Source organism: Aythya ferina (assembly GCF_964211825.1).
Source record: "Aythya ferina genome assembly, chromosome: 5".
Classification (NCBI taxonomy): domain Eukaryota; kingdom Metazoa; phylum Chordata; class Aves; order Anseriformes; family Anatidae; genus Aythya; species Aythya ferina.
Genome location: NC_140301.1, coordinates 51,176,566 through 51,198,067, shown reverse-complemented (window position 1 = coordinate 51,198,067; position 21,502 = coordinate 51,176,566). Strand labels below are relative to the sequence as shown.

The window sequence follows — 21,502 nt, the reverse complement described above, 5'->3', positions numbered from 1 at the left end:
ACCAGTGAAGAGATTGCTCACAGCTCCACTTGTTGGAAAGGCCTCAGGCTTCCAAGCAGGCTAAAAGATGCATTGGGTTTTTATAAGATTATGAATTATAATGGTTTGGAGGTTTTTTTGTTAATTTTTTTTTCTTTTCCTTTTTTGGGGGGAGTGGTGGTGGTGACTGTTTTTCAGTGTGTGTTTTTTTGTTGTTGTTGTTGTTGATGGTGATGTTTCATTTTGTTTTTTATGTCAGCTTGTAAATTTGCTTGAGCTTATTAGCAGACATGTGGTCAGCTTGTTAATTGTTTTTATTTGCATTGTTAATTTAACATGATTTGTTCTTGCTCACAGAATAATGTGGTAAGCACATTTCAAAAGTGATTTGAGAAGAGTAAATAATAAAATGTGTGCTGTATGAGAGTAGAGCAAAGCACAAAACATTTCCCACATTCTTTCAAAATTCAGCTTCATTTCTATTTATTCAACCCATTTCTCAGCCCAGCTGCATGAAGAGTTCAAAATAAACACTGTACTCACCTTGCTGGGTCACGTCAAATTTCCTTTCCAGCAAGCACACAAGGTAACCTTTGAAGGTAAGCTTTGATAGCCCACACAAAATTCTCGTGTTGCCTAAACAGAAAAAAGAGCAAAGATATTTGGTGGAAGACAATAATGCAGAAACCTGTTTCCTACATCTGGGCTTCTCCTTGGAAAACTTCCAGACTGGTTACATCAAGTGGCAGCAGTGGACTGGGCTGGACCTGACAGCTAGAGAAAAGAGCAGACTCAGCCAGGACACATCAGTGAAAGGACCACAGTAATGTGGTCAAGTGACAGCAGCTGGCTGTCAAAAAGCAGAAATGACAACCCAGAAAGATCTGGGTGAAATATAGGAGGGGACTAATATTGACCTCTTACCAAGAGTTATTTAACTCAGCTGAGGGGCATCAATGGGCTGGATTAGAACAGGAGACTGTGGTCCAGAACAAATCTGGTCAAATTTTGCCTTCAGCTATTCTGTCACCAGCTGTAGAAGAAGTGCTCCTGAGCATTTGCTAAAAATTGAAAGCCAGGGAGAGACTCATATACACTCTTCATTACAGCAGAGTTTGATCAAGTTTGTGAATGAGGTAGAGAAATCAGTTTAATTTTGTTTTGTAGGTTTCCAGTAAGGGCCTCGGGGGCCTCCAACCTGCTGGCCCACAGCTAATAAACACTCACTGTGGCAACTGCCAGGCCACACATAGATTTGGTGGTTTCCCCTAATTTCATTTTAAAATTTAATTAGATGTGGTTTTCTCCCAAATACAAAGAAGCTGTTTTTCAAGTTCCCCAAACCTCCCACATGTCTTGGCTGGGCAGGGATAAATGACAAGGCTAAAGACAAATCCTTTTGCTTTTAAATTTATAAAGTCAGATGCCAAAACAAAATTTTGAATACAGACAATTCACCTGATTTATTTTCAAAGGGACCCCTGAGGTAGAGTCATGTCCACAGGTCTATTGCATTCAGTGGTTTCATGCTATTGTGTTGCATTGAGATCACAATGAAAGAAGGTTTTTTCTCTAAAATATCCTGCTTTACAGCTTCATATTTCTACTAAAATTATAAATAAGGCGCATACACTTCCTTAGAGAAGTCTTGCACATAAGAAAGAAAAAGGGAGAGATTTCTCAGAGAAGGGAGCCGACTCATGTCCTTGTAGTTATGTCCAATATTTTGACAGTGGTGTAGTAATTAACCTTGCAAGAGTACTGCTCTCTACTCAGTATCACTGCATTTCTGCTGTGACCACTATGAAGTGCTTTTTTGTGAAAGGAAAGAATGAATCTAAGTGGGAAAATTACTGGAACGAGAGAGGAGCTCTAATGGCAACCTTGGCATCCTGCAATTTCACACATTAAAATATATTTAAAAAAAAAATATCTACTACAGTGCTTGTTGTATAAGGCTAAGCTTTCTACTCTTCAAACTATTAATAAGGGCTTCCCATTGAGAAGACAAATACATGCTTGATGCATTTTTAATCCTGTGCCAATACATTTGACTAAAGCTGTTTGCTGTTTCAATGACAGGATTTAACTTGCCCTTCTGTATTCAACATTTCTGATTATTAATGACATTTAGAAAACACAGGCAGAGGCTGTAAAAGTTATATTCTGGTCAATGTTTTAAAAAGTGAAAAGATCAGAAATTAAAGGGCCAAATACTCATCACACAGTAAATTTAATCATTTAATAAAACAATTTTTAATCATTTAGTGGGTGTGATGGAATCACTACCATAAGAAGGAAAGGTATCATTGGGCCCACTGTTAGAGATTGCTGATGCAAAGTGAAGACAAAAAATTGCAGTCTTTTCAAATCACACATAAATGTTATATAGAGTACGAGTCCAGTCGCCTTTTCAAGAAAATGTATTTCAAGACCCATCTTGGTCAGAACATATTCTTGTCTGTAACTTCTACTGTAAAGACATCCCACACTTAAATTAAATCAGAAATGAGTCAGAGGCCATTGTCAAAATGTAAACTATTTTTTTCTTCCCGAAGATCTCCAAAGATCGAAGCAATTTCTATCCTAAATTTGCAAGGAACATTTCTCTGAAGAAAGAAGAAATGGTATTGGTATCTGTAATGAAACAACCAATACAGGGATCACATTGAGTTAATTTTTTACCACAAGAAATGGAAAAAGAACTCTTCTTTCCCACAGACTGATTATTATTTTGTTATTTAAGTGATAATGTAAAGCTAAGGTTAAAATGAAATTACATATGGTGATGATCTCCTAGTGACCTCCATTGTGCTGTTCCATTACTGCATATAGTAATAATACACTAACAAAATGCACACACTTACTATACTGTCAGGCACCAATGCAAATCAAACAGCACAGGAGGCACATTACTTTTGTTTTAACCATTAAAGGCTCAAAGAAATACAAGATGACAGCCAGAAGAAAGCAGGCTTGGATTTTCTAAAGGTACCCAGGAGTGGCACTGATTTGTGTTTTCTTTGGTATCCTTTTTAAAAGGCCTTTAGCTGTGCCCATATAATACATTCAAATCCTGACCTTTCTCAACACAATGAAGATACTCCGTATATCTTACCGTATAACACAGAGAATCAATACTGTATTTTACTAAATGTGAGTTAATTTTACCTAGGAAAGGAAATTACTGCTGTTAATACTAGAATTCTTTTTTTTTCCTCCTCCTAGTCAGTGAGTTTCAGGTTTGCCAAACCCTATCACTGTTTAAAAAAGGTTTTGAGAGATTTTAATAGCTAATAATAGGAGGAAACATAAAAGGACAAATCCAATTTAAGTGAAAGGGTTCCTGTGTAAGCATTACTTGTCAGTCTTTGGTCGTACTGTATAGGGACCAGCTACAGAGCACTGGCAGCAAAGAAATATAAAGTCCAGATTTAATTCTGATACAGAGAAATACAATTTCAAAACCGGACGTCTTATCATAGGCATGTCCCATTGGAGAACTCATTTCCCTAGCAAAAGGCTGTCACTGCCATTATGTTGTACAAGGAACCAATTTACTACTACAGCTAAACAGGGTTACTGGTGCTGTTGGAACTTAAGCATTTGAAGTTATCGCTAGAAAAAAATAGCATTTCAAATGTCAGTGAAATGGGAAGGTATAATTGAAAAGTATCAATCAGAGAAGCAAAAGGGTTTAGAAGGCTAAGACTGCAGTTTTAGTACTGCCTTCCCGCCCTCCCTGCCCCCCACTTCCTCTTTCTACTTCTTTAAGCTTCTTTCTCTATTTCCTTTTTCTCTTTCACATGCAAGTTCAGATTTAGTTCTGTAAAATAAAAGATTTTGCCTTGATACTTGTTCTGTGTCAGACATGAAATAAAATTTGATGGTTTTCTTCTACACTCTAGTGACCATAGTTTCACTGCACAAAACTCTCATCTCATCCTGTACCCAAAACTGCCTATCTGGAAGACACCAAAATGAATAAAACAAAGAAAATTTTAATTTTGGTTGATTTCTTTGCCTTTTCCCCACCCTCTCCTTCTAAAACAAGTCCTATCTACACATTCACTTGAACTTCCATGCTTTTATGAGGTTTTTCCCCCCATCCCAAGTTGACCCTATACAGAGTTAGAGAGTGAACAAACCTTAGAGCTTTCAGAGCTTGAAAAGTTTGGAGAAATGACCTACAAACTGAGCTGAATGAATCTAGTGTCAGAGGATCCTGCTTGTGCTCCTACTGCTAACTTAAGTATGTCTCCCATACAGAACAGGAGCAGACTTTCTCAAACTGCCCCATGATTACCCGTTCTGTTTTGTTGTATTTTGTTCTGAATGAATGTGTGGAAAAATCTAAAAATCAGAAGTCTAAAATTACGTAATCTACATTTTATAGGCAGAATGTCAAGCTTCCTTTCATTATTGTTTTCCTTTGCTGTGCATAGCAGATATCAGGGCCTTGAAAACCAGCTTTCATTCAAGTAATAATTAGCAAGACAGACTCAGTGTACAGTCAAGCTAAACTTGCTTGTGTTACCCCTTAAATAAGCTGTCAAATTGAATGTGTTGTTTATCTGTCAAGCCAAACCTCACTGCCCAGGTCTCATGGACAAAGGTTGCCCTGAACTACCTCCTCTGTTTAGTCACACTGATAGAGAAAGCAAATTTATCTGCTGCTTGCTACACTTCTGTGAAAGCAAAACTGTGCGAGAAATTCCAGTTCACAATACAGGCCCTTCTTCACACCTTGAAACAGCTTTCACCAGCTAAAACAAAGGTGAAAAGGTGATGTCAGAAAGCTCTGTTGTGACAGTGTACAGTATAACAAGTATTTATTTAAAAAAAAAAAAAAAAAAAAAAAAAAAAGAACTTTACCCCCTTGTTTCACAGCAGGGAGACAAGATTTGTGAAAAGAGTAGGGGTGGAGGTTTGAAGTAATGAGGAACAGAGCCCTCTGTATACAGCATCCTCCACTTTCCACAAGGTGTTCCTCTGTTAAAGAAAAACATGTACCTGGTATTTCTAATGGAGTTGTCCTTTTATTTTAAAATAGGAAAGGGAAAAGGGAAAACAGTGTAAAAGATGGATTTACTTTTTTTTTTTTTTTTTTTTTTTTTTTTTTTACTTTTTTAAAAGTTTGGTTTCAGAAAAATTATATTTAGGAGTGGATCCAGGCTGTAGAAAGAGAAATTAGTGTCTTAGGGGTGTTCAGGATGTGGTTGGAAAGAGGCTGACAGTTTGATATGAGGCTGGAATAAAGGCACTCTGAAGAGAAAGTTGCACCTCTTCTTTAGAGTTTATTCAAACTTTTCTTATTTCAGAAGTAAGTTTACCTCACACAGAAGATCCTTTATCCACATTAGAGTGCAGATATATTCCTCCTCCACCACCTTTTTGATGAATTTCAAATTCAAATAACTTAACGGCTAACAGCCCGCAATTGTTCTTTATATTAATAGAAATACATGGTCTCTTTTGAAGTTCGGGTAGTAATTCAGTTCTTAAAATTCTTCTGCTGTTTATAAATGATTTGAGTGGGGATGTCATAGCTTTTGATGCACCATTACAGCCCGTGTTCAGCTACATTCTCTTATTCAACTGGAAGCAACTTTTATGTGCTTAGGAATCAAATTAAATGTTGTGCTAACTTAAACCACTGAGTTGTCAATTTCATTTTTTTTGGACCACAGGTTCAAGGTATTAATTACATCATGTGTCCATCTTAGGAAATTAGTGAGAATGATTGTGAGACAACAGCTTTTTGACTTAAAAACATTTGAGGAAAAAAAAATGCTAGAAGATATGCAGCTTTTAATATAATCCCTAGCTCTTTAACACTCTTTACATTTCAGTTTATTAAAACTAAAACAACAAATCAGTAGTGTGGGAAATCATTGTAGGAAAAAAAAAAAAAAAAAAAAAAAAAAAAAAAAAAGCTGAAATCCAAATATGATTTTAAATAATCAAAAGTATTAGGTAGAGGAAAGGCACATTTGCTTTGAAATGAGACGCAGCTCTACAATTGCTCATGGAAGCTCCCCTCCACTACAGGTACTTGTGCTACCATATCCTGGAGTGCCTCAATTTTCCCACTGTAGTAATAAAGTAATTCCAAGTGAGTTAACTGAAATGAGTCACTGATACTAGAACTGGAGGGGAAGGGGAACTGCTTATTTCATCGACTAACACTGGGTGAAACACTGCCATTCCTAGTCGGGCTGAGTGTGGAAATCTTAACTCCGGTTACCTTTCATGGGGACAAAGAGCTGTAGGTCGTTCAGATCCTCCTGTTCACAACCACCTTACCATGTAGGCAATGAGGGGCAGCTACACCATGGCAGTGCAGCTTAAAAACAGGGCTCAAAAACATAAGCCAAACCCAGATTCTGTTTTTCAGAATGGTTTACAAGAAACACAAAGAATGAAATATGTTCCCTGGGAGAATATGAATAATGAGACAAAAAGAAAGGGAGATTAAGTAGGCTGTTTACCAACCATCTGCAAACAAAAAGAGGACCTAATTTATAAACAGTCATTTTCAAATGGTCCACCCAACTCTGAGCTTAGAAAAGAGGTATTTCTTGAATACAGCATGCAGCCACTTGGTAAGGCAAAGCGTGTGTTTCTCTTATGATACTGTTACCCCTAAGAGACAGGATAGCAATGCTACTCAAAGAATGTTTCTTTCCCTTTAAAGAAGAGAAAAGGTCTCCAGTAAGGGAATCTCACTTCATCTTATCAGCTCTCTAGCCATTTCTTGTCACCAGATGAATACGGGAGAGTCTACTCCAAAAGACAAAAAAGAAATATGCATGCTTTAAATACAATAATTCCTTCTAAAAAAAAAAAAAAAAGATGCCTAGATTTTTTTTTTCCCCTAGGATAAAAGGAACCAGCTAGTTTTTAAGTCAAAACTGGAAGAGAGGGAAATTAAGGAAAAAAGCCAGAGGGGAAAAAAACAACAGGATTAATATTGATGCAGCTATGGCAAAAGCAAACAGACAGGCAGGGACAAGATTGCATCCAACCTCCAAAACACATGTAAAGTTGGAGCTAAAATGTCATATGCATATGCAATTTATATGCAAAAATCTTTTACATAAAGCTACTAACTGCCAAGTCTTCTTTCACAACTTTTTCGAGGCTTGAAGTAACTCTGGGATTTTATATTCTCCCTCCGTCACCTTACCGAAGGCACGACTGTCTGTGAAGAACACGGAAACTTTCTTAAGGCCATGGTATTAAATTCTTCCTTACATTGCTGGGCTGGTGGCTCAGCAGGAAGACCTATTTTTTGCCTGTGTTCAAGCAACTTCCCTGGCAGTTATTGCCTGCAACAGACTGTAGGGAAGTTGCCAACATTCAGAAGCTCTGATGATGTGAGCCAACCTTAGACTAATAATTTTTTTTTATCTCAATATAAGTGGAAGAATTACATAAAAATAGACAATTTTTAACAGTATGGTATTCTGTTATGAGAGAAGGCTAAATAACACGAGTGCCATATGAACATCTTTCTCCTATCTACAGCACCTAACTTTAGCATAGTCCATATGTCTATTTGTCTGATAGCTGAACTTATTGAAATAACACGAGGTTACAAAAGAGAGTTCTAAAGCTCAGCACCTCCAAACCTTTTGAGGTGAAACACCTAGCAGCCCTAAATGGTACTTGCACAACCTTCAGCATTGAAACCAATTAGTGAGTGCACTGGAATATTTTGTGGAAAATCCAGACACATTTTGAAGAGTCCAGAAATCAAGATGAATAGTGTAGTCAGGCATTTATAGTCAGGCACATCTTGATACATGGAGAGTTCTGCAATCAGCTCTTAAGAACCTGCAGGATGACAGCGTAGGCTGGAGAAACAAGCTCCCAGAAAACTCAGCCTGCGCACACAAGTGAGTCAGTGGCCAGTGCTGGGCGATAGCGTATGGAGGAACTGGAGACAATTATTGAGTTTCCAAGTTATTTTAAATTCAGTCAGAGCACTTTCCTCCAGACAGGAAAGATGGGCAAAGCCACCAGAAGGAGACAAACAGACAACAGTTTTACAAACATTTTGCTTTCACTCCTCGTCTCCGTGGCTATTGTACATTGTCAGAATGCTTAGTGAGCGCACATGAGTGTTTCCAGAGCAGAGGCTCTGACATCTCTGCTCCCAGCAAACAGTTTAAATGTTGGCTTTAAATTCCTTAACAGATTCCAGGCCATCATCTTTTTTAATTAAATGCAAAAAAACTATGTTAATGCAACGTTAATGTTGAGATTGTCATTGGACAGATGTCAAGAAATTCAAAGTTATGGTTCCCACAGCAACCATAATTTAGCAACCCCCTCCCCCACTTCCCCAACCACCCTCCTGAAACATATTAGGCTCAAATTGTACGACAGGCACCAAACGGGGGGGGGGGGGGGGGGGGGAAGCTCTGAGAGGCAGAAATTGTGCACAGGACCCCCCGGAGCTGCTGCAGATGGGTGGACTTTGCCTCGGTCCTCCTTCTGGAGGACAGTGCGCTGCTAGTGGCAGCACTGGGACAGAATGGCCCCTGCCTGAAGAGAAGCCCAGCCCATCTGCTGCAGAGGGAACTTAATCCATCCCCTTCAGCTGTGTACCCACCAGCATCACTTGACCAAGCATACCCCAGCTGTACAGTGTAGTTACTAACATGACCTCTGTAGTCCATGCATGAGCATCAAGCCAAATGCTGAAAGGAACCAGCTCGCGCTAGAGCATGGCCAGAAATGCAAACATTATCTGCAGAGCGACTGCAGCCAATCCTGCACAACAGAGCTATCCTTTCTTCATCCCAGGACGCAGTGCACTTCATCACCACGCATCAACTGAACAGTGAAGCACAACATATAGAGGACAGAAACAGTAATTGAAGAACATTTTTCACAGTACAGCTTTTCAGTCTCTGATCTCTCAGAGCGCATGTAAAGAAAACCTACACATTACTTCTAAATAGGAGACCACAGAAACTTTAAATATAACCTAATACAGCATGAAAAATCATGAGCTTGGTAGCAATACTGTTTTTACAGCAGTTTATAATTTTCCTTCTATGCCATTCCAACTAACTCAAACTTCCAAACGTTAATAAAAATCCATTCAATGAGCTCATCACTTCTCTCTTGCTAATATCTCTGGGTGCTCCACAGGTCCTGACTGTCCTTTTCTTTCAAAGTGTCTAATTGGAGTTAACCTAATTAAGTAAGCCAAACAATTACCCTCAACGCATACTTTGAAGTGTGCTGCTTAACCTTCAGACCTGAAAAAGCAGCTATGTGCATGAAAGCATTTATGTTTTCTCCAACTTTACCAGTTTTCCTGCACCTTTTGCATTGAACCTTTCCAAGGTTACGTTATTAGTCTTTTACAGCTCCAGTAACGCTGGGCTGTTGTCATTTTGCACATAGCTTTTTGGAAGACCTGGAGTCTTTGAATGATTCTGCATTTAATCCCAAAACCACTGTTACATCAATGAAGCACTAAAATGGTTACTTCATCTTATGTAGCCAGGTCCTCATCTGAGTGGGAAGGACAAACTTCTAGGTAAAACACCATTAGAAAAAAAAAAAAAAAAATGCTTTTACTGCTGATGTTGCCTGACCATACAAGCCAGTGTTAGAGTCAATCAGAATTTCGATGCATTTTGCAATGCAGAAGGACCAATGGTCTTGGTGAAAAGGCTGGGGGACAGACTGCATTAACCTCTCCTTACAAATATCACTCTCACTTAGCCACTGGCTCAGCCGTGCTCAGCTGGATGTAGACCTACTTTTTTGTTCATCAGGTGGAAGAGAAAACATGCTTGCAAGGAAGTGTAATAATTATTTACAAATGCTATCCTTGTGTCTTGTTGCACTGATTTTGCTAGCCTGGGGCTGTGGGAAGCTTGCTCAGAGCTTTTGGTACTGGTCCTTTCCTTAGGAAGCAGTTGACCTGCGTATGGAAAGGGAGGAGAAGGTGACAGAGAAAGAGGAGAAGGAAATCATAACCTGTAGGACATCCATCAACTGATTTAAGCCTATACATATGGCTGCAATTTTGCCTTTGAAAGATGAATCAAGTAATGCTGCCGACACTTACTCTTTCCTGTCAGACACTTCTTTTACTCTCAAGTCTGTCGATAGCTTAAAAGTTGCATTATATCTTCTCCAGTGTTAGTGCAGCAGTTTCCCATTTGATTTCATATTCAGTTCATATTTGTGGAAGCAGGAGGGGCTCTTTACTTTACTTGATAAATGGTAACATCTGGCTTTGTGATGGGCCATCACCAGCATGTTTAAAGAGCTGCTGACGCTTCAGGGAAAACTTGGTAAAACATTTCATTTAGAGGCAATTCTGGTTATTTATTCTATTTTCTGCATTCCTCGTCCGCCGCTTTGTGCTAGGGACATTTGCATGAAAACAGACTGCAGTTCCTGAAGAGTTCCTCTTCACATAACCTTTTTTCATCTGATGTCCTAATCACTAGCCATGTTTGTGTCACAGCAATCATATCCATGGCAACCACTTATGATGTCATATAAATTAGACCTTCTGCTATGGAAATGAATAGGGCATAATGGTACTGCGGGGCCAAACTCCACATTCCACTACAGCAGCATACATTTGTTAAAAGTCTGTAGCAGAAGACAGAATTGTGCTATTGCTGTTCTATAACCACACACAGGACCTGACCTTTTCTTTTGATTACCGGAATACAATGAGCTAAACATTCCTGAAAATCATAATATTTATATAGTTGTTTTAACCTGTCTTTGCAGACACGTTTAGCAATTGAAAAAACATGAATAGGCAGTTTCAAAATCACAGTTTTGCATTCTGAAAGGAGCTTCTTTCCTTGAAGTAGCAGCAGGTCAAATACAGCCAGAGGTGTAGATACTGTACAAACAAGGCTTTTCCAAATAATAATAATAATAATAATAATAATAATAATAATAATAATAATAATAATCTACTCTTAAATGGATTCTTTAAGTTTTGTGAAGTTTCATGCTGAATATTTGTAAGCAAATAAATATTCCCTGTTCCCAAAGTAAGTGTTCAGTAGTTTAGCCATAGCCAGAAATCATAAATCAATAGTAGGAACACAGTACAGGGATGGAGACCTGGCCTAAGCTTTAAAATGGTGATTTATTTTACTGTGTTAAGAATGTTTTAGCATTTAATTTCATACATAAAGTAAAACGGAGCAAAGCTCTTCATCTCTATGATGTATTTCATCCATCAAAAAGGTGTGGAGCACAAATTATTCTGTTAGGTCACCTCCAGAGAACTTAAGTAGCAAAAGTCCACTTCCAAGGACTGCAGTAACACACACAGAGATACAAGGGTAGAAGAACTAAGGTGTTCTTCACTGTGGAAGAACTAAGATATGAACTTTTAGGTACTTCCCAGGAAATGCTGTAAGGATGGAAAAGTTGTTAACAAGTCCTGCATTCAGAGCACTCATTCCTCATCCTGTCGTTGCACAGGCAACAGCCTCAGTGCAGGTGATGGTAGGTGCAATTCTTGTCTGACCCTTGCATATCACTCAGAGAAAGGAAACACAAATTCAACCATGGGAGACCACTCTTGTTGCCATTTTCCTGAAAGCAAACACTACTGCAGCTGAGCTTTGCCTGAAGTTTGATATATACTTGTGGTGGTTTTACAATACTGCAGCTCTTTTCATCTCTGCTCCCAACTGCACCGTCTGGAAATGCTCACTTATGCACTTATATATGTTATTATAATGTGCAAAAACTTGGAATTGAAAAGAAGGTAAATAGTGTATCTTTATGCTATGTTACATTTTCTAGAAGTGCAATTGAAATATCAATCATTCCATTCTGGCTGCATTGATCGGTAATTTTCATTTTGTAATTTCAAATAAAGCTTCTCTCCACAGCAGCAACGGCAGCGCTTTCCAGCCTATAACTTCAGTTCATTTTAGCTTCATGGCTTAAAGATCTTCTCTTCCCATCATTCTTGCACATCCTTTAAGTAGTAATTCCACTTTTACAATTAGATTACTGGAATATACCAAATAAACGGGCACCTTTTCCTAGAGCCACAACATCTAACAAACAAGCAAATTTAGAACAAACAACAGCTTGGGCTCAGTCCCTATACTCCCATTGGAGCTGTAGCTCCCCTGTTTAGAATGTGAACAGAGGAAGAGGGAGGGAGAGAGGAAGGGAAAAACTCTCTCTCTCTGTATGTGTGTGTATGTAAAGATACAGAGAGTGAGAGAGAGAGAGAGACAGAGAGACAGAGAGAGAAAGAGTTTTAAAGAAATGAAAGGAAATTTTAAATAGACAGTACAAATGAGAGTGACTGTTCAATTTACACTAGTTTTCAAGAAAGGGGACTTATGAATGAATACAAATGTTAGAGAAATAAGACCAAAAAGAAAAAGGAAGAAAAAAAAAGAAAAAAGAAAAAAAAAAAAAAAAGAAAAAGAAAATACTTTAAGTGACTGAAATCAGAAGTCAGCCGTGTTCAAATCCCATTTACCACGTAGCCCCAGGCAAGTCGCTTCTCTCTGTTCCTCAGTTTGCTCATCAGTAAAATGGGGATCATAACCACTCAACTCAACAGGCTGTTGCAATGAAATACAAGTTCATTGCTCTTTCAAAGGCTATGAGCTCTCCTAATAAAAGGCTCCTCTGAGATAGTAAGAATTCATTTTGGGAAATTATTAAAGTAGGAGTAAAACTCATTTTGATTAGATCTGACCAACAGCTTTCCGTGAGAGCTGGTTTGTTTTGATATAAAATTAATACAAAACTAACTAGAAGACTGACTGAAGGAGAGGAAGCAAGAGTGACATTGTCAGAATCAGTATTCTGTTTTTTAAGACGATTCCTATTGTATTCAAATACCATGTATCAAAATACTTCAGGCACATTAGAAACATTCAAAACAAAGAAGCTTCAGGAAAGCTTTACAAATGACAGTAAAGCTAAATTGAGAAACCAAGACAGTATCACCTAAAAGCGCCATGAATCTTGCATGAGAGGCCATGTTACTAAATTACTTATAACACATATGCAATATTTTAATTATTATTTATGTTACAACAGCACTTTCAGATGCAACTGTGATTCATTCCACACAAGGCTGGGTGCTGAACATAACTTACAGAGTCAAGAGAACTTTACTGAGGAGCCATATTTGAAGCATTCAAAGGGAAAGATACAGCAAGACACAGGGGGAGATGGAGCAACTTGTGCCATGTCACACCAGAGCAGAAGCCAGGCAATTTGGTACTCCAGCCCCTGTGGTTAGTTAGACAAATTCACACACCTTGTATTCTGACAATGTTTGCATGCCCTCTTATACTCATGTTTGACAGATATTAACAAAATTTAAGTTCTGTTCTAAAAATACCTACCCCCAAAAAAAGAGTTACAAGCTATACATTTATGGAAAAAAAGCACAGTCCAAAAAGATATCATCAGCTTACATGTTTCGTAAGACCTCAATTAATACATGGACCATTGTGTTTTCACTAAGCACATCCACATAAACACATGATAAATCTTGTCCTTAGAGGCCAGAGTTCATCAGCTGATGACAGGAGAGACGACACGCCGTCTGGAAGGGTGGCAGTCACAGCAGAGATTTTAGAGCAAAATTTCCTCACTTAGGCAAGGAAGCACCAGAACCAAACATGAGTCCCACCCTCCTTTCTGGTTACTTTGGACACATCACTTCATGACACTCACCATTTCCTCCTCTGCATTTGAGACTGTGTCACCTACACAGGATATTTCCTCAACAGCATCTATCTGGACCTCCCAGCATCAACCTTGATGCCACCACTACTACCATTCACTACTGGCATAATAAGGAGCACAGCAAGAATCATAGAATTGCTTGGGTTGGACGGGACTTTAAGTTCATCTTGTCCCGCCTCTCCAACCTCCTCCACCCCATGGGCAGGGATGCCACCCACTAGATCAGGTTGCCTGGGGCCTCATCCAGCCTGGCTTTAAACACCTCCAGGGATGGGGCACCCACAGCTTCTCAGAGGAACCTGTTTCAGTGCCTCACCACCCTCAAAGTAAAGAATTTCTTCCTAAAGTCTAATCCAACTCTCCCCTCCTCTAGTTTTAAATCATTCCCCCTTGTCCTATCATTATCTGCCCAAGTAAAAAGCTGTTCTTCAAGTATTGAAAGGCTGCATTGAGGGATCTTCCCAGAGCCTTCTCTTCTCCAGATTGAACATCCCCAACACTCTGAGCCTTTCTTCATAGGAAAGGTGCTCCAGACCTCTGATCATCTTTGTGGCCCTCCTTTGGACCCGCTCTAACATCCACCCACATCCTTCTTGTGCTGGGGGCCCCAGACCTGGACACAGCACTCTAGGTGGGGCCTCACAAGGGCAGAGCAGAGGGAGACAATCATCTCCCTCCACCTGCTGGTTGCTCTTCTGTTGATGCAACCAAGGATGCAGTTGGCCTTCTGGGCTGCAAGCGTGCACTGTTGGCTCATGTTGAGCTTCTCACACGTCTGAATCCCTAAGTGCTTCTCTGCAAAGATGTTCTCAATGCTATCTCAAGGCAGAAACAGACTCCAGCCACTGATACTTGGATCAGCCTGACCTCCGGTCACATTTGTACTGCCTCAGCCACTTACACTTTTGCCTTTCCAACCTACTTCGAGAAGTGATGCCCAGACTATTTTTCCTGCTTAGCAAGAAAGACTGCATACAAACAGCCTGACAAAATAAACTGCAGGAGTGACTATGAGGAAAAAATTTCTTACAGGGATCATTACTACACAAGAAAATGTTTTGGTCTCATTAACAGTGGCTGAAATAGGAATTTACAAGTTCTAGTATTCATCTTCCTGCAGACTTACATGAAAAATGTTTGGCACATTTGATTAAAACCAGTTGACTGCATAGGTCACTTGCTATGGCACATCAGGGAAGAGCAACCAGTACCCCGGCTTACAGGTGCTCTCCTCAGACTGTATGCAGCAGGCCTGAACAGAGAGGTACCACTCAAGTTCTTGATATCAAAAATGTCATAAAGATACAATAGCATTGTGATAGAAGGAAACAAGATTCCAGGACTGTCCATCTCTTCTTCTCCCATGGGCCTCCTATTACTCAGCAAGTCTATTGGTCTCCTAGGCAGCAGCCTAAAATACACTGCAATTCTCTTTACACGTTAGAGGACCTCCTACCCCACTACTCTCACCCAGAAGCCAGTGGCTCCATCTGACCTCAATCTCTATCTATTCTTCTCTTCCCTCCAAAAATTAAAGTTTGGACCTGGTGCTTAGGGACATGGTTTAGTGTACAACATTGGCAGGAGGATGATGGTTGTACCAGATAATCTTGAAAGTCTTTTCCAAATTTAATGATTCTATGATTTTATGAACATTTTCTATTCCTCTTTTCATTTCTAAAGATACTGCTCGGCAGCAACAAAAGGAACTGCAGCAGACACTACCCAAGTCACGTATGGCCCTGAGGCCAGCAAATGATGGCAGTGCAGCCTGTATTTACTGCAGCCAGGCTCAGAGGTTACAGAGGCAGCAGGAGTGCTGGGCAGGGGCTGCATGCTGCAGGCCACTCTGAGGGGCTCCCTGTGCCACCTGAAACCCCCAAACACAGGCTTAAATACCAGCAAATACAATAAATAAATCAATAAATATTTAAAGAACACCATCCAGTCTTCACCATTTAAAGAACATCATCCAGTAAGGAACTGCAATTTCCCATTTAAGTTTTCCTCAAAGTAATACCACTGTACTACTTAGAAACGCATGATTAGTAGACTTATAGGAATTTAAACTATTGTAAGACAACAGGAATAAGAAGGAGGACCTTTGCAGGGCAGCAAGGGTTTCCTTACAGTCATATAGTATGGGAGGAGGCCAGAGAAAGTAATTCAACTCCTTTTAAGGCATCCAGAGGAAAATTTTAACCTTAATAGTCATACTGGCATCTCCTGCCTTGCCACCAGCATGAGGGATGAGGCCTGCAGGGCAGAAGAGCTGTCACTTTCCCTGTAGGCACAGCAGGGTAGCTGGGAGAGGCTGGCGGCTATTTTGTCCCCTCCTATGGCTGAGGGAGACAGGAGCAGAGGGGCTGCCAGCTTGCCCCTGTGAGGCAAGGGTGAGGACAGTTTTTGTGGGCTGTAGTCACCAAGAACAGCTGTTCAAACACAGCATCCCCCACACACACAGCCTGCTGCCCCTGAAAGCCATGCAACAGCGCCCTCTGATTGTGCTTGCTGGCTGCAGTGGCGTCTGTCCTCCGTTTTAACCAAGAAGCACCTGCTTCAGGTGCCATGTTCTGAGCACAGCCTTTCAACAGTCAATAGTGGATTACTGACATATTTTCTGGGATTTTCCTATTGTATAACGAACCCAGCTTGGTTTAAACAAAATCTCAAAACATCTGAGTGAGTTAGGAAAGCACTATTCATGCCCGTTAAAACTTTACCAAATCACTCCTGGTCACAGAAGATTCCAGCTGAGTGCTGAACTATCACGACTTTTTTTTTTTTTTTTTTTTTCCTTACAAAATCTGCTTTAACCAAAGGTGGGTAAATACAGTCAGTGGCTTGTATGAATCAGCTGGCTTCTCTCCTTATTTCGTGCGAAATTTCATTCAATTTGGCTTTCGCTAGCAGCGTCTGAATGACAAAATCTAATGTTTCCCTCAGCTGAAACAAGAGTAAGTATTTTTTTACTCAACAAAGAAACCAGAGATGTGGAGAAGCTGAGTAGTTTTGTAGGCTACAGGACAATTTTACTGAAAGTACTTGAGGAAACCAGTTCCTCTGCAACCAGTAATTTAACGACAAGACTACATGTATTTGTCTTTTTTTCTTTCCTTTTTTTTTTTTTTTAAACTAACTTTAGCATAACTGAAATAATATATATTTCAGCAAACAAAACACACTTAGAGCCATAAATGGGCCTTTTTTGTTCGTTTTCCTGACACCCCCCTCACACACGCACACACTTTGCATCTCTGCGGTGTCTGTCTGCAATGATTAAGTTGACAAATGAAGTTCTGACTACTAATTAAACTGAAAATAGCAGATACACTGTGACAGTGATCTCTCTCTCCCTCATACATCACCAGTAACAGCAATTGCGCATTGCTTTCACTGCTCAGCTATCTCCTAGCCCAGTGGCACACAGCACAGCAGCTGACCTGTGCCGATGAGTGTCTCCTCTTGCATATTAAGAAAGAAGAGAACAAAAGTTGAGATGTTTAACTATCAAGGCCTGGAATCATCACTGTGCCAGTGCAAGTACTGAGGAAACATCTACTTTAACTTGTCTTGCCTTAGAATGAGTCTACCTTCTTTAACTTGTCTAGCCTTAGAGTCTACCTTCTAGGACATACCACGTGGCCCTGGCAACAGGGGATTGATATAACACCGTGTATGGCTATATAGGTCTATTTTTCTCATGTCAGTCTCACAAAACCACTCCTGACTTCCCATGGATTCTACCAATGCCAAATTGGCAGAAAGAGGTCATGGGTATGAGGAGAATTAATTGCAGGAAATCCCTGTTATCCATTGAGAAAGCAGCGTAGGGGTCATTTGGGTTCCTACAGCATAAGGAAGAAAAGATATGCCCGAGCTGCAGTCATTCCTAGCTACACAAGCTAATTTTATGGTCTTTTCTGATGACTGTAGCCATTTCTCAGACTGTCTTAAGTATTCTTCTCATTTTGTGATGTTTTCTTTCTTCTCCCTTGCTGTAGTTTCTTTCACCTACATAAACAGCAGAAATTTGAAATCTTCTCTAAATGCTCTGATTTTAAAGAAATACGTGATGCATATGAAGTGTGAAAATTCTAATCCAAATCATCTATGAAGTTTATATCTGAAGGTAAATTTGTTCAATTGTTCTCATTGCACCTCCTGCTGTACTGTGGTGGGCTATAGATTGCCTTTAAATATGCTGTGCAGAAGGTAACTTTCATGGCCAAAACCCCACAAGTATTTAAATCAAAAGTGACAATCTGTGTATCTACCTATATAGATTATACACACTGACAAAAATACAAGGCCATTTTATGAGTGGTAAGAATACAATTTGTGTTTGTATCTGACTCAGTTGACTTAGTTGAAGTTTTACTTTTCTTTTTTTTTTTTTTTTCCCCTCCTCCTTTCAGGCCAGTTCATTTGATTTCATTATTTAAATATTCTTTTAAAGAATTGTCTTTTGTGTCTTTTTTTTAGTCACATTGAGCCACCCGTAGACACCTTTCCTCATGAGACAAAATACTTAAATGTTTTCCAGTATTTCTGAAAGGAAGAAAATTATAGTCAGCCCAATACTGCTTTGATGTTAGTAAACTGACAACACCAACAACAATGACAGAATAAGAAGTTGCTACCAAAAAGGCTGACTATCTCTGGCTGGTTTTAACTTTTGTCTTACAGAAATTCCTTTTGATTTTGGATACAAGAAAATGTAAGGAGTACCCAGCTTATTTTTTTTAGAATACTATTCATGTTTGTCTCTAGCAGGTCCCATCTTACTGAAGCCTTAAGTGAAGCTTTGGAAGTATTTAGGCAATCATAACATAACAAGGTGGGGAGTGATACATAATCACTCTTGACTGGAAGCTCTTTAGGTTAACAACTTTTTTTTTTTTTTTTTGGTCAGTTTTCTATCAGAGCCTCACACGATAGCTGTGGTGGCCACCCAAAGCACAACCACAACAGCCAACTTAATCCAAGCATCTTTAAAGAACACACCAACCTAAAGCCAGTTGCTGAACTGTTTGCCTATTCCTCCCCCTTCTTTTCAGTCTCACAAGAATGACAGACTCCCTTCACTCCAGAGAAACTTTTGCTGATACATGGGATGGAAAGTTGGTGAGACAGCCTGACCCATCCATGAAGGCTTAGAGAAGTGCCCGTGCTGTAAAATGTGCCCAGTCTTCCTCACACCTCTTCCTAACCAATTTAGTTTGCCTCACTCCTACATGTAGAATTGTACTTTACCCTTTATTCACCCAATTTCAAGGTTATACTCAAACATGTACTGGAAGATAAAAGCTTTAAATAATGTACATTCTCTCATTGTCCTTTTCATTGAGATCACAGGTGCATGACCTCGTCCCTCAGCACAAAAAGCTGTCGTCATGGAAACAGCTCAGGATGCCAACTTGACAACAACTGACATTCAAACCAGGAGGGACACCTCCTCTCCTGCCTCCCCCCACCAAAACAGCACATTTCAGCAGGGGCCAAATCTGCTGTATTTCTTCCTTGCCAGGGCCGGGATGCACTCAGCTGTGAGGAGGAGGTACAGTTGGCTCCAGCCCCACATGCCACATACTGCACCCCAAAAACTGCCTTGGGAAAATAGCATCCAACATTACAGCCTCATCAATTGAGCTAAGAGTATCCTTTGCTTTCAATGCTTATTAAAACATGGTAGAGGAAAAGGAGAACACCTTTCTCAATGGTTAGAATACAGAATTTCATACCAGATCGCACACAGTGTCACAAAAGCATTCATTTTTTTTCCAGAGTATCAATGGATCATTGCTTTCCTGAAGGAAAATCTCTTCACCACTCCATATTTCAGTTTCCTGCCTGTAGAACTGGGATAACAATACCTATGGCAAGCCTCAGATAAAGAGCTTTTAGTAATCAGTACTGTAATCCATTTTCTTCTTATTCTATTTCCAGCTGTATCAATACATTGTGGTAATTATTCACCATCTAGCTCTTCTAATTGAGTAATAAATAGTCCAGGAAGCAGGAGATACACTTCTAGGCAAGCGTGCTGAAAAAGTAGAAGCATGTTCCAGAGAGAAACAAACTTGAGGGAAAGGTCTCATTTATTTTTATTTTGTCCCTCAGGAGATTTAATTGGAAAGAACTATACAGTTAAAATTCACCTGCACTCCTTGCCTCCACCATACCAAATGACTAAAGAATAACTGAAATTGTGATACACAACTTTACAAGAAAAAAATAGATATTCGGGGGCACATATATATCTGTATACAGACATAAAAATAAATACATACATATCAGTGTGGCTGGGGGAAGGGAAACAAAATATACACAACAGCATTTGCTTTCCTGTAGGCTTGTGCATATTCTCGTGCTTGAATGCTGTCTTGTGATCTCTACATAACCTTTGAAACACAAGTGCATATTTCACCCTTGCAGACTAGCACTACCATTTTTTTGTCATTCCAATTTCATTTCCAGTGCGGTGTGGACTGCGGGCTCAGCAGTCACTGGAGTCTGAAGTGACTCTTGGGACCTCCTCACTGTTCTATATGCAAATGGCCCTGCACCTGGGCAGCCGAGCGGGCTTGCCGACAGTTTAGTTATGCAAATCTGATTGATCGAGAGCATATTGCAGAAGAACACACGCAGGCCTGAGACACTGGCAGCTATATTTCACTGGCTAAATTCCCGAAGAAGAAAAAAAAAATTAAATGCCAGGCATTTTGATGCATATTCCTTTCAACCCCTGAAGTGCGGTAGCATTTATTTCAGTATGTTTTCAACACTTTGCTTAAATGTTGTTAATGCAATTTCTTGTGCTATTGCTGAATTCACAGAAGGGCTTGTTTTCTGTGGTTAAAACAACAACAATAAAAATAAAATAAAACAAAAAGAATCAACAACAAACAAGAAAAGAGCTACTATGATGTCACAACACAATAGGTCTGTCAGTTTATTTGAAATAATTCTCCAGGCAAATGGAGTAAATGTGGTGTTAAAATATAATTAGGTCCTACAGTACAGAGGAGTGCAAAGAAACTGATGTACTAGCGCAAGTTGCTCAGACTTTATTCTTTCTGTAACAAAAGGTAAAACAAACAGAGGGAATGTAGATTACATACTGTCACCCAATGTCGAAAGCACTTCTTTCTATTTACCAAACACACTGTATAAAAAGGCAGAGAAGAAAAAGAAGAAAGAAGACAGAGGATAAAAGAATCATCTGGGATCGGCTTAAAATAATAAATTCATTTTTATTTAACCAAAAAGAAGAAAATAAAAGGAAAAAGACAACCCACCTATGTGTGAGCTTGTGGAAATCTCTAATATGGAACATGCTTCAGGCATCAAGTTAATCTTGGTTTATTGCATACAACTGATTTATCTTCATTTATAAATGAGTGGTGAGCCCTGGTTCTAATATTTGCATTTCTTGTAGTTGTGTTTGTGTACTTTAACGCCTTGGGGAGCCATTTATGGCATTGAAATAACATTTTATTTTTTTTCTTCATTTTTTCAAACCTCAAGTACAGACTGTTTCAATGTTTGGACAGTGGTAAAGCCACTGGGAAGAGACATGAAATTGGCCTTTCGAAATCACTTATGTTGTCTTTTCCAAGTCACTTTTTGATGAGGTTTTTAACAACAGTGTGATCAGTGTGAATTTGGGATACAAATTAATTTCTTATTGTTTTGAGGTTGGGATTATTGTTTGTTGCTTTTGTTTGCTTGTTTTGTGTGCTTAAGACAGTCTCTCCACAGGCAAGTGAGATATTTGGGGCTG

At 39.5% G+C, this 21,502-nt stretch overlaps 1 long non-coding RNA gene across 4 annotated transcripts in view; it reads right to left on the bottom strand.

Annotated features, from left to right (window-relative positions):
- Positions 1-21,502, bottom strand: part of LOC311438443 — a 130,905-nt gene that overhangs the window by 62,830 nt on the left and 46,573 nt on the right. For all 4 annotated transcript variants that reach the window (XR_014694104.1, XR_014694105.1, XR_014694106.1 and 1 more), the window contains one exon: positions 523-615. This is a non-coding gene — a long non-coding RNA (uncharacterized lncRNA). The remainder of the gene's footprint in view (positions 1-522; positions 616-21,502) is intronic.